The following is a 14902-nucleotide window of genomic DNA, read 5'->3' on the forward strand; positions in this document are numbered from 1 at the left end:
TATATTAACCTTTTTTATTCTTTATGTAATGGGAACAAAAATGTTCACTAGAACAATGTGGTACAACCTATCTGAAACAAGTTATATAGAAAAACAGATAACTGTATAATGTCAGCCATCTTGTAATGACGACGTCACACAGGCCATCTGCCACAGATTCAATCCAAACACTGGTAGTGCTTGATTGTGGGGCTCATACGTTGTACCTGGAATGTATATTCCCAGTAGTCATACTATTCCTTCATTTAAAATTCCACGAAGTAACATAAACTACTACATTATTTAGAAAAGAATGTAAAAGAACACGCGAAAGCTTTTTCGTCGAGTGTGTTAGACATGAATCCATCAACTCTTTAAACATGCTCTGATCCGTCAGTTGAAGTCAGTTGCTCTGAAGATTATATTTTATCCGTTAGGAGATAGGCAGAGAATTAAAACATTGCTATTTGGTGTTACAAGTCTACAAAAAAAAAGTAGGGGCCTATATAGTGAAATATTAAATAACAGCAAATGCTTTTTATTTAAAGATCCTCTTAACTTAAAATGAAAGAGGTACTAAAAATAAAGATTTTTTTTTTAACTGCTACACCAATTAACGTGGTGACGTCATCTCTCCAAAGGTTAGCTGAGATGCATCCACTGCTGATTGCAACGCCACCTGGGATCACTTGCGCCAATTGTTGTCACACGACAACTGTTTTGTTAGATTTATCTAACAAACTTCATTTTGTCGTTTCTTTTTTACATATTACATTAAAAGATATATTACAGACACAAGAAGTTTTACGTTATTGTATCTATGTTTCTAATGATGTACACCCATTGGACACGGAAAATGTTCGCTGTCCTGCAGCGTGAATTTCAAATATCTGTAGCCTATATGAAACGCACACGATGATTCTCGAGCTATTCCGAGGTGAGGTAATCTCCGAACAGCGACCAATTTCAGTGTCAAAGTACCGGTACATGCAATCAACTTATCACTAACATGCTTGTTATTAAATATTGGTAAGATAATCGCAACAATGAAAATAGAGGTATGGAAGAAGGCATTGTTGGAGTAGCAGCAACAATAATGCAGTAATGACAGAAAAATAAAGGTTGCTAAATTTTTTCTAACAGCGCGAGCGATCGCGGGTCAGTTGAGTTTTTCACGGCCATCCTGTTTGTGTTATATTATTTTTATACGTAAGTGTATATACTCGTCTAATCAAAATGCCTCGATGTTGTGTTCAGTAACCACAAACACAGACCTTGGAATAAGTATTTACCCTTTCACTACTATTGGGCTATATATGTCCCGCAAGGTGTTCCAACTTCACTGCAGGGACAAAATTTATTTCTGACAGAGCAGAACTCTGTCCCACTGGTTATACATAACTTTTTTAGTTGTCGAAGTTCCACAAGTTTTCAATAGATGGCTGTGGACTTCAGTTTTAGAGGTTATAGCCTCTTAACATAAGAGAATTATGCGCGCTTCTATATTTTCCCGCGAAATTATGGAACGTGCATTATTTTCTTTGTTTAGTTGTCAGTGCATTTGCTTCTAGTGATAATGCACATCAGTTTTATGCATCTTACATCGTTTTATGTCAGGTACGAAGCATGTAATATAGTTTTTTTTTTTTTTTTCAGTGGGACGCATACAACCCGTTGGAGTTATTTGTTGGGACATATTCTCCCAGCGGTATTTAATAACCTGTTGTTCAGTATAGAGTATATTTATTTTAGCTAAGATCGACGCAAAAAAACGCCGAAATTAAAATGTCTTTCGTCAGGAGAATGTTGGCAAGAAGAATGCTAGCAAGCAGAATGTCTTTCGCAGCAATGAACAACTAATACCATATTTGGAGAAAACTGTAGACGACCCGGTGTCAGATTGTAACTTCAGTTCTGATGATGAAGTTGTGGATGCAGATTACACGCCTAATGACAATGATTCATGGAGTTCAGATGATGAAGACTCTACTTCAGAAGTAGAAGAGAACAACAATTACATTGGAGATAATGTAGAAGCTTCTAATGGTAACTGTGATAATGATTATAATAGTGATGATAACGATAATAATGGTGATAATAATAATATTGATAACCGTGATAAAAATTCTAATACTATGTCCCCTTAAGATACCACAATTTTTTGGTCACCTCTGAGTGCACAATACCAACCTAGACTAAAAGTTAGTGTGGATGGGACTCCAGTAATACTAAAACAAAGTATAAACAGATCATCCGATTATCTTGATGTCTGGTTACAGATTTTTCCTTACAGACTCCTTATGTGTATTGCTCAGTGTACAAATATAAGGTTAGGTATACTGAGAAGCGAGAAGAAAATAAATATACCAGACACTGACCACTCAGAAATATTGCTTGTGTTAGACTAACATCAGTGATGTTCTACAACAGAGTTCCTAATTTTACAGACTACTGGTCAACCCGTTCATCCTTAGGAAATGAGGCTATAATAAATTATATTTCTCGAAACAGATGTCAGTTGTTGCTCTCGATATTGTATTTCGCAAATCCTGACAAAGGGGAATCATCTTCAAAAACCTATTACATAGATGATGTAATTTGCTGCTTGAAGAAATCTTTTCAGAAAGCTAGAGAAGATAGTAGTCCCGCGCCGTGGCATCGTGGTCTAAGGCATCCTGCCTAGGACTCGCTTTACGGAATGCGCGCTGGTTCGAGTCCTCATGGTGGAAGAAATTTCTCATGAAATTTCGGCCAGTGTATGGGACCGGTGCCCACCCAGCATCGTGATGCACATGGGGAGCTACGATAGGTAGCGAAATCTGGTTGCGAATGCCAGCTATAACGTCTGAGGGAATCATCATGCTAACCACACGATACATCTATTCTGGTTGGATGATCGTCCACCTCTACTTCGGCATGTAGGCGTGAAGCCAGCAGCCGGATGGTCGGTCTAGGCCCTTCATGGGCTGTAGCGCCACGGATTATTATAGAGAAGATAGTCATTTTCAAATCACTGATGAGTCCATGACTAAATTCAAGGGACGGTCAAGCCTCAAGCAGTACCTATCGATGAAACCGATAAAACGTGGAATAAAAATCTGAGTGCAGTGTGATTAAAATCTGGTTATGTATATGATTGATATGTGTATTACGGAAAAGATTTGGAGGAAAAAAATGATCAAAGAAAACGGTTGGAGAACGAGTAGTGCTAAAACTTGTGGAATTGGTAAGGAGAAGTGACATCACGCTGGCATTTGATAGTTTACGTTTGTCAGACGTGTAGACACTATACAGTACGCTGCAGTTGCGACATCTAACAGAAGAAACATGCCAAAATTTGATGGAAAGTTGGAAAGAGGTCAATATCAGTACATGGCAAACACTTCTGGAACTAATGTTGCAAGATGGAATTATTCAAAAGAAGTTCTGGTGCTCAGCAATTGTCATAGAGCTAATTACATCCAAGTACTACGAAAGAAGAAAGATGGAAGTACAAATGACATACCCTGTCCAGAATCAATTGCATTCTATAATGAAATTATGGGAGGTGTTGCTCTCTCAGATTAGAAAGTTGGCACATACGATTTCAACAGGAAATCGCAAAAATGGTGGAGAAAAGTCTTCTTCAATGTTCTTATTATGTCCGTTGTGAATTCTTGGATCCTATAACAGGAGACCAAACGCAAAAAAATTCAGTTGCTGGAATACCTTATTCCTCTTGGTGAGCAAATGATGTCTGTTGACAAAATATATGCAGCAGTGAAAAGGAAGAGGACATCTGATCGTCCAACGTCGGCTTGAAAACTGATGTTCAGGGAAAGGATTTATATGTAAATACATATTTACTTATAAAGCTAATATAATTTATATTTTGCATTATCTTTATGTTTCACAATGTGTAGGGTTGAAAAATCCTACTTTTATTTTCCATATTTTTCCATATTTTAGAGTTTATTACATATTTTCGTTAATTTCCATATATTTTCCATATTTCATATAAAACAGTCCATATTATATTAGGTTTAACAATAAAACAAAACAAAATTCCATTAACTTTTAAAAATACATTTCAACAATAGAGATTTAAACACATGTTCAGTAATCCCTTTAACATCAGAGTTATTTGAAAATTAGCAGTCCTATCAACAATGGGAAAGTAAGTTACAAAACTGTATTAATTTAATTTAAAATTTTTAACAGACTTCAGTTGTGCAGCTCAACAGTTAAATGCCAGTCAGAGTACACATAGGTTCAGTTTTGTAAATCATACTATAAAGACGGTAAATATGCCAAAAGTACGTCATTCAGTCAATTTAAAATCAAAACTAACAAGTTACATTTCAGAATTTAAAGAAGATGGTTTATCAACTGACAATAAAATATTATTTTGTAATTTGTGTCAGTGTGCAGTATCATCTACACAAAAGTTCCTGGTGCAACAACACATTACAACTAGTAAACATCAGGCCAACAAACAACTAAATTCCAAGCAGAGACAATTGTTTTTAACACAACCAACAACATCGAATGTAAGATCTGAGTTTAACATCGACCTGTGCCGTTCTCTCATCTCTGCTGATATTCCTCTCTACAAACTAAAGAATAAGGTCTTCAGGGAATTCCTTGAAAAATATACTCAACATACAATCCCGGATGAGTCAACACTTAGGAAGACGTATGCTCCATCCATCTACGATGAGACAATACAGAAGATAAGAGATGAAATTAAAGATAGTTCAATTTGGGTTTCCATTGATGAGACTCCCGACAAAGAAGGTAGACTTGTTGGTAATGTAGTTATCGGTTTGTTAAGTGAACAATATTCTGAACGAATTCTTTTACATTGTGATGTTCTAGAAAAGTGCAATAACAAAACTATAGTTAAACTGTTCAACGAAGCTATGGGTATCCTGTGGCCAAAGGGTATTATGTACGATAATGTGTTATTCTTTATTAGCGATGCTGCCCCTTATATGGTCAAAGCTGGACAAGCATTATCTGTTGTATATCCTAAATTGACTCATTTTACTTGTGTGGCGCATGCATTTCATCGTGTGGCAGAAGTGGTCAGAGACAATTTCCCTAAAGTAGATTTGTTGATTTCATCAGTGAAAAAAGTATTTCTCAAAGCTCCCAGTAGAGTTAACGTGTTGAAAGAAATGTACCCTGAAATTCCATTGCCACCAAAGCCAATTTTAACTAGATGGGGTACATGGCTAGAAGCAGTTGAATATTATGCCGAACATATAGACTCTATTAACAATGTTCTCCTTGCATTGGACTCTGAAGATGCAGTCTCAATTGATACTGCGAAAACAGTTACCTGTGACATAAGTGTGAAGAATGACTTAGCTCACATTCAGCATACATTTTCATGCATCATAAAAACGCTCAAAAGTCTCCAAAATAGGCACCTTTCACTATCTGAAAGTTTTGAAATTATAAATAGTACTGTGGAACAACTGAATCGTGGTAGAGGTAAAGTTGCAGATGCAGTAAGAGCTAAGGTGGACACTGTACTTTCAAAAAACCCTGGATATGAAGAACTACAAAAGGTTGTTGCTGTGATGAGTGGTGAATCAACAGTGAAGATTAACTTGGACTTATCCCCAGCAGACATTGTGAAATTGAATTATGTACCAGTTACTTCTTGTGACGTCGAACGCTCTTTTAGTCAGTATAAATCTATCCTCAGAGACAATAGAAGAAGATTCACTTTTCAGCACTTGAAAGAAATGTTTGTAACCTATTGTTATGGTAACAGACAATAAAAATTGTGTTTTGTTGAAACTACATTGGAAGATAAGGTACGTCCATTATATTTTTTGTTTAGTTTGATTAAAATGTACCAATATTTAACGTACATAGTCATTTTTTTATAATTTTAAGTCCATATTTAATTCCATATTTTGGTAAAAATCCATATTTAATTCCATATTTTGGTAAAAATAACTACATATATATTTACATATTTCATATATTTTTAGTCCATATAAATCCGTTCCCTGCTGATGTTGAATGTCGGAGATCACTTACCGGTGAAAGGCAAGACTAGAAGGCGATGCATGAGATGCTCAAAGCACAAAAAAAGGAAACAAGAAGTAAAACTTTGTGTACAATGTGCAAGCTTCCCCTATGTAAGAATTGTGTTGTTTCTTATCACACATGATCTGACTGCGAGATATCCTTGTAATAAGTATGCTAGTTCTAATATTATATGTCATTTACTACATTTGATTATAAATTAGCTATATTTATGCATTCAGTTGTACTACAATTTGTAATAAATACAATGAGAGCCGATTTCTTTCAAAACCTACCACTGGGACACACATGTCCCACTCAGAGACACCAATGTCCCAGATTCCTCAAGGCCACTCCATGCAAGATATCATTTGGATATTGAAATTAGATGTTATGTAGAGGCTTAGCAATTAGTATTTTATAAGTTAACAGAGCCATTAATTTCATGGTGTAAGTTATTTTAATAATTTCTTACCTGCCATCATTGTGTTTCATCACAGCTGGAATAAATGTTATCTAGGAATATAAATTGCCTAAACTGTGTGCTTACGTAACGCTTTTAATCTGTTGTAACTCAGGGATGTGAAGATCTCGATCACTGAAAAATTCTGGAGTTGAGGTCCTCACGGTGTAGTACGCCTCAATAGTAGTCTTAGTGAATTCAAGGCTGCATTTGCAGCTATGCAGGAAAAGCTCAAGTTGCGTATCTATAAGAGAATAAAACAACATATTAAACAAATACATGTGCGAAGTTTATTCTGTGAGTTTATAACTATAGATACTCTTCCTGGCAAAAGCTTACTTAACGTACTTGATTTCTTGGTTAGTTCATTAAGTTACTTACTTAATTAGCTAGGTAGGAAGTTATTAGGCTGTTTGTAAGTAAATAAATAAGTTACTAGAATATACATCGATATACAAGAGGAAAGATGTTATTAGAATAGTGTGAAAGTTACCCGATATGGGAGCACAAATATCGGCGAAACCTTAAACTACAGTTGCTTTGTTTTCCTCAAATTTCTAGGACATCAACTATCAATCCTTGAGATTCTGTAATAGTTGAATGAGTAAACCACAGAGGGTCTTCGACACGTCATGAAAAGATGAGAAATAACATATGAAGGGTACACGGGAATAACGAACAATGTCCATTCAGAATAATTTTGAGATAAATGAAATTTAAAGTTTGAGGACTTGAAATGTTTAGTTTATTGTTAACTTATTTTTATTTTTTATCACACAAGAATGTACCATTATAAAGCAAATATGTGACAAAATATTGTTTTGATTTCATGAATTACAACAATGCAAAACTGCAAAAAGTCTACTTTGCTACGTTTTATAAATGGGAAGAACGAACAATGTCACAATTTAATTGAATATTTGTTGGGAATAGAATCAGGCATAATATTTTCAAACAATGTAGCACATGTTTACTTTCGTGTAGGGTATCCTTTTTAAAGGTTATAAATATTGTTGACCCATTATAAATATTTTTATCTTTGAGTGTTCATTGTTCCAAACAATTATTGAAAAACAAATCTACAAACTAATCTAATTGCACTGAATTTTCCATTGTGAATGAATATATTGAAATATAAAATCGTCTCATTCACTGTTATTGACTTCTTGTGACTCGTCATTGGTGGGAGAAAGACTGAAATATTCTCTAGCAGTTGGAGAACAAACATTTTTCAAAATTTATAATTCCTTGTACATTGCCGTGTAGCTGTTTACAATTTACAATGATGAATGGTTTGGTTTCCTCCTAGAATTCGCAATCTCTTGCCTTCTGTCATCGGGTACTTCACATCTTGCTCTCTGATTGACAAGTCCCATGTTTTTGTCACATTCCATGTACGAGTGACCTCGAGTGGGAAATGTGATCCACTGAGCATCAAACCTCTTCTTAGTATGTACTACATAAAGACAAAATCTAAATACCGTAAAGTTCCTATTTTGTCCGGAACAAGACTCGTAGAAGATACGGAGTTCACCAACGCAGCTTGGTACAATATTCATACAGTGGTGCTATAACATAGAGCAAACTTCCTCAGAGCCTATACTTTAAATATTTTGGTCATACATGTCTTCCTGTTGACAGCGTATGTATGTTACAAGAATAAAAGGGCAGCTGTCGACGATAATAGCCCTCAATAGTTGAAAAGTTTGGAACTGGTATTTCTTTTGGAAATCCATGCAGATAGCCTCTTTATACTCTGACTTCCTGGATTTTAGACGTGCAGCCTGTTTTACTTCATAGAACTTATGTCCTTTTCTCTTGTGTAATTCATTCTTTCAAATCAAATTTGATTCTCCTTCTCAAAATTATCTAATTTACTTGCATCTTTTTCATTGGAAATTTCTGATTTAATGTATGAAATGTCAGCTAATGATGTATTTAGTGACAAAAATTACTCTGTATTGCTCGTAAGTCACAGGGTTCACAAGAAATTTTTCTAAGTGTAACTTAAGCAGCTTAGAAATATTCAAGTGCTCTGGAAGATACTACCTTCGGCTATTGTGACGAGATTAGTGGACTTTCTGACCTCTAAGTGACTGAATGTGCTGACAAATTTTAGATAAAATCTCTCCTTTCATTTGGTGAGCCCTGTTTCCATGTTTAACTCTTGTTTCTGTATGGGCTTTTCCAGTAGTAGCCAATGACGTTTTCAAAGTGACTAAACGTCTGCCTGTTACTCCATGTAGAGCAATTGCTTTATAAACGGGAACATCAGTATTTTGCCCATCTTTGTTTATTCGCATTTTATATATATAAGAAAAATTACGAAAATCAGCTTCGGCTTGTGTTTTTCTGGATCTTCTTCTTTGCACAGGAAGTACTGAAAGGTGAGCATTTTGAGTGTCATATGATGCTAATTCATTGAAATGTTTAATAAGATCGCTTCTTTCACTTTGGCTTATTTTCTGAAAACACGGAAAACGAGAATATTTACAGTCTTCTCCCATAATATAACTCTTAGCACGAATTTTTTTATGCATCTGTAACACGTCCTGTAACTTTTCTCTTCCTTGAATTTACAGAACATGGAATGGGTCCGGTTAATTAATTTTCTCTAACGTCAGACATTATAAAAATAAACTGCACTAACCACAAACACTACAATATGTACCATAAAAGTATAATCAAGGAAATAATCAATACCCTACCACAGACATCTGAACACTGGAATAGTACAGCTGTTTGTATTATGCTCACAAGTAGTTCTAATGAAAATTAATAGAATTTATTGTCACATGGAATAACAGCTAAACATCATACAGTCATTTAATAATATTATTATTGTATAATACAGATCGTATTGGTATATGTAAAAAAAACTAACCAGCAATGTGCTATGACTCTAAGATCAAGTTTGTAAAAGCTGTCTGGATTAGTTTCTGTGTTTAAAATGGACATTGTTCGTTCTTTCTTGGGATGGATGTGACATTGTTCATTCTTCCAAAGTAAACAGAAACTTTAACGCAGAATACAGAGGACAATTTTCGTTCTTACATAAAACCAATGCAACCACATTAAAGTACTCCCCTTCTACTATCAGATGGCACTATTAACTCAATTTCGATTTTTGATGGACATTGTTCGTTATTCCCGTGTACCCTTCATATGTTCTGAATGCTATAAAAAATAAAAATAAACAAATAAATAAATAAATAAAAATCTTTAACAGACAAACACTGATCTAGCAAGTTCGTTCCATATTGATCTTAGAAGGGGACAGAAGAAGATTTTACGTAATTTCCTGGAACCGAAGTTCGTTTAGAAAAGTCTATCAGGTTATGCTCTTTCGCGTCAATGCACTCCCGTTATATGAAATGAAACTGACCAATCAGCAATTATTCATCTCTTTCACTGATAGAATTTGAGTCGAAAAAAAAATTGGATTGGTGTCTGGTAGAGTTCCCGGGTAGCTCAGTTGGTAGAACTTTTGTACGTTTAACCAAAGGTCCCGGGTTCGATACCCGGCCTCGGAACAATTTTTCACTCGAAATTATACAAATCAACTTTACAGGGAGTTATACCTGAAAGCTCGATTTTCAGAATTTGAGTCTTCAATTGAATAACACTCACTGTCCCCCCCCTACAAGCCGCATGACCTTGAAGTTGGTGGAGGGGGGCTTGTGTGTATCCAATGAAACCTGTAGCTGTACTGGCAGAGTCACTCATACCAGAGAGGTCACGGTGGAGATACCAGACAAAGATGAGGCTTACCATCCAAAATCCAACCCAAAGGGACTCCCAGTTGGAGGACTTCAGCGGGTCTCCCAGCTGGAGCACCGTTACTGTATATATATATATATATATGGGCTCTAGTCTACTCAAGCGAAGGTGTATACGAATCGTGCCGAGGGCTGTATAGCACTGGAGTAGTAAAGTAACAGTGTTCCTAACGATCTCTGCAATGCACCAGGCGAAATCCTGCAGCATCTAGCCTTCCCAATATTAGGGAAGACCAGGTAACTTGATACCCTAAGGGTGAAACCTAACCATTTTTCCCCCATTACTACAAATGCTAGTGGATTATGGTGATTTTCTAGTTTGAAGGTTGAATTTTCTTTTGCCAACTTCGTTTCGAATTTCGATACTGACAAATACTATAAATGGTAGTGATTTTGTAACAGGTATGTTGGCAGCAGAGGAAAATATCGACAATATTTGCCGGTACTGGAGTTCCATGAAATTAAAATTGTATTAGATTTCTCAGCAGGTTACTGGAAGATAGTGAAATTCGAACTTATTAATAATTAATTAATATTAGTATTAATATTAATACATAATAGTTATTTTATGAGTTGCGTTGTGGTTATAATTCAAGAATAGTCAGATAAGTACGAATAAATATAATATACTTGGGCGTGATAATGCACGTATTTCAAATTTTAATGAATTTCTTTCGTGTTTAGATTTTTATTACTATGTCAAAAAAATGAAATAGTGTTACAGTGACTCCTCCAAGGAAGAAAATGTGTGGCATTCAGAGTACGCTTCAGAAATCTGTAGTTCACGTGTATAATGAGTTGAAGAAAGAAGATAATGAAGAAGGAATTATGCTAACGGAGACAGCAATTACAACCAGAATAGCAAAATTATTAGGAGTAAGTATTCTTAAGCATACATTTCAAAGTGGTATTCAATTTTAGGAGTTTGCACTAATAATTTCATGATTGTGGTCAAACAAAACAAATTTTTAGGTTAGGCCTAGATGTTTAATCAAGCCAGTGATTTTCATATTGCCAAACTAAATACATTTAAGATACTGTAATACTGCAGTAGGTGATAGCTTAAATACATTTACAAATTAGACGAACAAATAATCAAACAGCATGAAAGTAAATTTCCAGTTTTCTCTTTTGGTATTAAATTAACCGTTCAGATCACAATTTACATGCCACATCGGCCGAAGAAAATACAAGTCATATTGTAATTATTAACTTGATATTGCAGCAAATATTACATGAATGTTGGCCTGTTATGGTGCTTAAAAATAATTCAGTTTTATATAATAACTATATAACATAATCTATAAAGCATAAGAACGTTGACACTGGCTGAATAATTTATTCATGACTGGTCTAAGTAATATTAAATATGGTGTTTCTTCAGAAAAGCTACCCCACCCAAAGTACATTGTTAAGATATAACACTCGAGAGGACGAGGACTCACTACTGGGAAACTAACCATTTCTCTTCGTCCTGGACCTCTCGCATGTTATAGGCCTATTGGTAATTAGTAACAAGTTTGAGGGAGGGACTACAACAATGCATTAGAATATACAGGTAAGTGTCAAAGGATTTTTGTGCTGAAAGTATTTGTGGCTCTGCACTAAAACCACGTGTTCATCACTATGTAAATATCACAGAAATCAATTAAACAAAATAAAATTATGCCTTCTTTGATGTAGCTTTTCTGGAGAATTACCTAAATATTAGCCTACTTAAACCTATCGTAGACCCAACCTAACATGTTGATCATTTTCTATTCATATAGCTGTAAATCTTGGTATCATGCATGAATTTTATGATATAACAATTTTTAGAAGTGTTATGTTATTGTTTGTTATTACAGCTTGGCTTTACTACAGCCACGAAAGTGATAAATTCACAGAAGGGGACCCCACTTGTGACACCAGGAAAACATAGACTACGTAAACATCCAGTGACTGATGCTGATGATTTTACGAAAGATGCAATTGCGAGATTTATTTATGACAAGTTACATAAAGGTAGGGAAGTTACAGGAATTATTGTGTTGATTTATGCAATGTAATTCTGATATTAGTCATATGTATAAAAATATGGCATAATTTTCATTTACTGTTACAGGGGAAGTACTAACAGCAGCAAAAGTTCTGGAACATATGAATGATGATTATGAAACATATTTATTTAGAGTATCCTTATCATCGGTGAAAAAAAATTTGAAAGAGATTAAATTTCTATGGAGCAAAGGGGATCCTTATACACATGTACGAGAAAGTGATGTTATTCGTTTTTAAGAGAATATATAAGAAATGTGGAGCGTGAGAACCCTAAACCCATAGTATTCTTTGATGAGACTTGGATTTTTATGAATGGTAAATTTCACTGTATTGTGAGACATTGAGTAATTGAATTTTTTACTAACAAATAGGTTAACACTTATGTGGAATATGAAATTGCAATTAATATAGGCTACTAGTAATGAATTCAGGTGGGAACAACATGTTTTGCAATTAATAGTTTCATATTATAACTAGAGGTTAGTTATAAAATTCTTGAATGGTTTTCCTGTCTTTAAAATTTTTGTGTCTCTTAGAGTGTCAATGTGAATTGCTTTTCTCTCTCTGTTTTTTTTAAGTAGGATCACCCACTTATTCATGAAATAAACCAGGTGAAGTTTCCAGTGACATGAATGGTGTTATTCGTAGACCAACAAATGAGGGTGGAAGATTAGATGCCAGAACGAAAGGTGGATTTATACTTGGTAAGTTATATTGATTTATATTTTACATAAATTTGGCAAGAGTAATTTTTTTAATCAGGGTACAAAAATATAAAAATTGGTGACTAAATAAAAACGTGGGAAAGCCTTTCACCAAAGAGGATCTCATGTCATGTTATGTTATGTTTTATTTTCTTTATTTAAATGCTGTGAATTCATGTGACGTAATTATATGCCCAGGTATAATTTTTATTGCAGGTGCTGATTTAATTTTTTCATGCAATTGAAAGAAAAGTCAGGACCACCATAGTGCTATGAATAGCCCTGTAGTTGAGAAGTGGGTGCAAACACAGTTGTTGACCTGAGAACATTAGGGCAATGCATTATTGTCATGGATAGTGCTGCATATCATAGCAGACTTGTGAAAAATCAGCCAACAACAAAATGGAGGAAAGAACAGCTACTGGTGATTGCAACTGAATATAATAGATTTGTTGTACTAAATGATAAGAGTTGATGGTGTGAAATCACCTTTTGATATTACATTGCAATATTAATTTCCATACTTTACAGTCATTATTATTATTATTATTATTATTATTATTATTATTATTATTATTATTATCATTATTATCATTACTACTACTACTTCTACTACTATTGCAACCGTTTCTCTTATTTCTCATAATTAGGCATACTTATAGATGCTACTTTTTTCTTTCAGGTGAAATTGAATCTACATAAGAATCCTAAAACAACAGAGCCTTGCCAATTACTGTTCTGAAGCGGCCTTGTCTTATGTGTTGAGTCTATATACAATTAATTCTTTCAGTTTTTTTTTTCCCCCTTTAATGTAATGAAGTTGTTGGTTGATTGATACCAAGTGTTCAGCAGTTGATGTCATTTGTTATCTTGCACTCCAATATTTAACCAGATGATTGAAAGCTGTGTAAAGTTAAACAGTCAAGACAATGATCCATATCTTCATTGAGATTTCAGAAATGGCATGGGGAGATTCTGAAATATCAGTTCTTTGTAAATATTTGAGACAATCATGGCCTGTGATAATATGAGTACTGCCACTGTAGATTTTCATAGAAGTTCAGTTATTAAATTAGGTGTATTATTTTTACTATGTATTGTACTATATTTTTGTTTCGCTTAATTGATGAATTATATATGCTGTAAATTGAATAGTAGACTGTAGGCCTATAGCTTAACTGATGAATTGTATGTGCTGTAAATTAAATAGTAGGCTGTATACCACAAGTGATGAATTGTTTATGCTTGTAATGTGAAGTAATTTGCATGATATTTATTATCAATTTCTGTATATTTCAACTGATTGAATTGTTTATACTTTTAAATTGAATTAACTTGCTTGCTATGTATTATATTTTATAGCTTAACTGATGAATAATTGTTTAGGTTTGTCAATTTAATAATCTGAGTGCCATGTACTTCATATTTTTAGTGGAGCCACCAATGTAGCTTAGTCGGTAGACTCGTTGGCCTGCAAATTCAGAGCTGCACTGGAGGGTAGTTTGGGTCCCCATTTGGTCTGATTAGTTGGTTTCTTCTGAGGATTTTCCTCCATCGTGGAGCGGATGCCGGATGGCCTATTGCAATTTTTTCATTTGCTTTAGAATCGTTCCGATTTTTGTTACCACATTGTCATGTTCTGATCTTGTTATTCTTTTAACAGTGTGGTAAGATGCAGGTATAGATAACCTTACAGTAATTTTGCTACCTTTCAGCTACCTCATTACCTCCCACTCCATAAAGTTCATGAATCCACGGCAGTTTTGCCGTCGTCGATGTAATTCGACCATTTTGCTTAAAATATTAAAACACTGTAAAATATTGAGATTTCATGCTGTTACGTCCAATACTGCAGCAAGAATATCTGATTTTGAATCTGATAGTATGACAGCCTTCTCAGATTTATGAAGTCG

General features: G+C 34.6%; 2 long non-coding RNA genes across 2 annotated transcripts in view; one reads left to right on the forward strand and one right to left on the reverse strand.

The window, feature by feature from the left end:
* The window catches only part of LOC138698157 (uncharacterized), a 257059-nt gene extending 243137 nt beyond the window's left edge, over positions 1-13922 (forward strand). Inside the window, exons 2-7 of the long non-coding RNA XR_011331733.1 lie at positions 10473-11121; positions 12093-12249; positions 12350-12600; positions 12864-12989; positions 13206-13413; positions 13672-13922. This is a non-coding gene — a long non-coding RNA (uncharacterized lncRNA). The remainder of the gene's footprint in view (positions 1-10472; positions 11122-12092; positions 12250-12349; positions 12601-12863; positions 12990-13205; positions 13414-13671) is intronic.
* Positions 1-14902, reverse strand: part of LOC138698158 (uncharacterized) — a 210765-nt gene that overhangs the window by 130086 nt on the left and 65777 nt on the right. The window contains exon 2 of the long non-coding RNA XR_011331734.1: positions 6554-6710. This is a non-coding gene — a long non-coding RNA (uncharacterized lncRNA). The remainder of the gene's footprint in view (positions 1-6553; positions 6711-14902) is intronic.

The sequence above is a fragment of the Periplaneta americana genome, chromosome 4, assembly GCF_040183065.1.
Source record: "Periplaneta americana isolate PAMFEO1 chromosome 4, P.americana_PAMFEO1_priV1, whole genome shotgun sequence".
In the NCBI taxonomy this organism is placed as follows: domain Eukaryota; kingdom Metazoa; phylum Arthropoda; class Insecta; order Blattodea; family Blattidae; genus Periplaneta; species Periplaneta americana.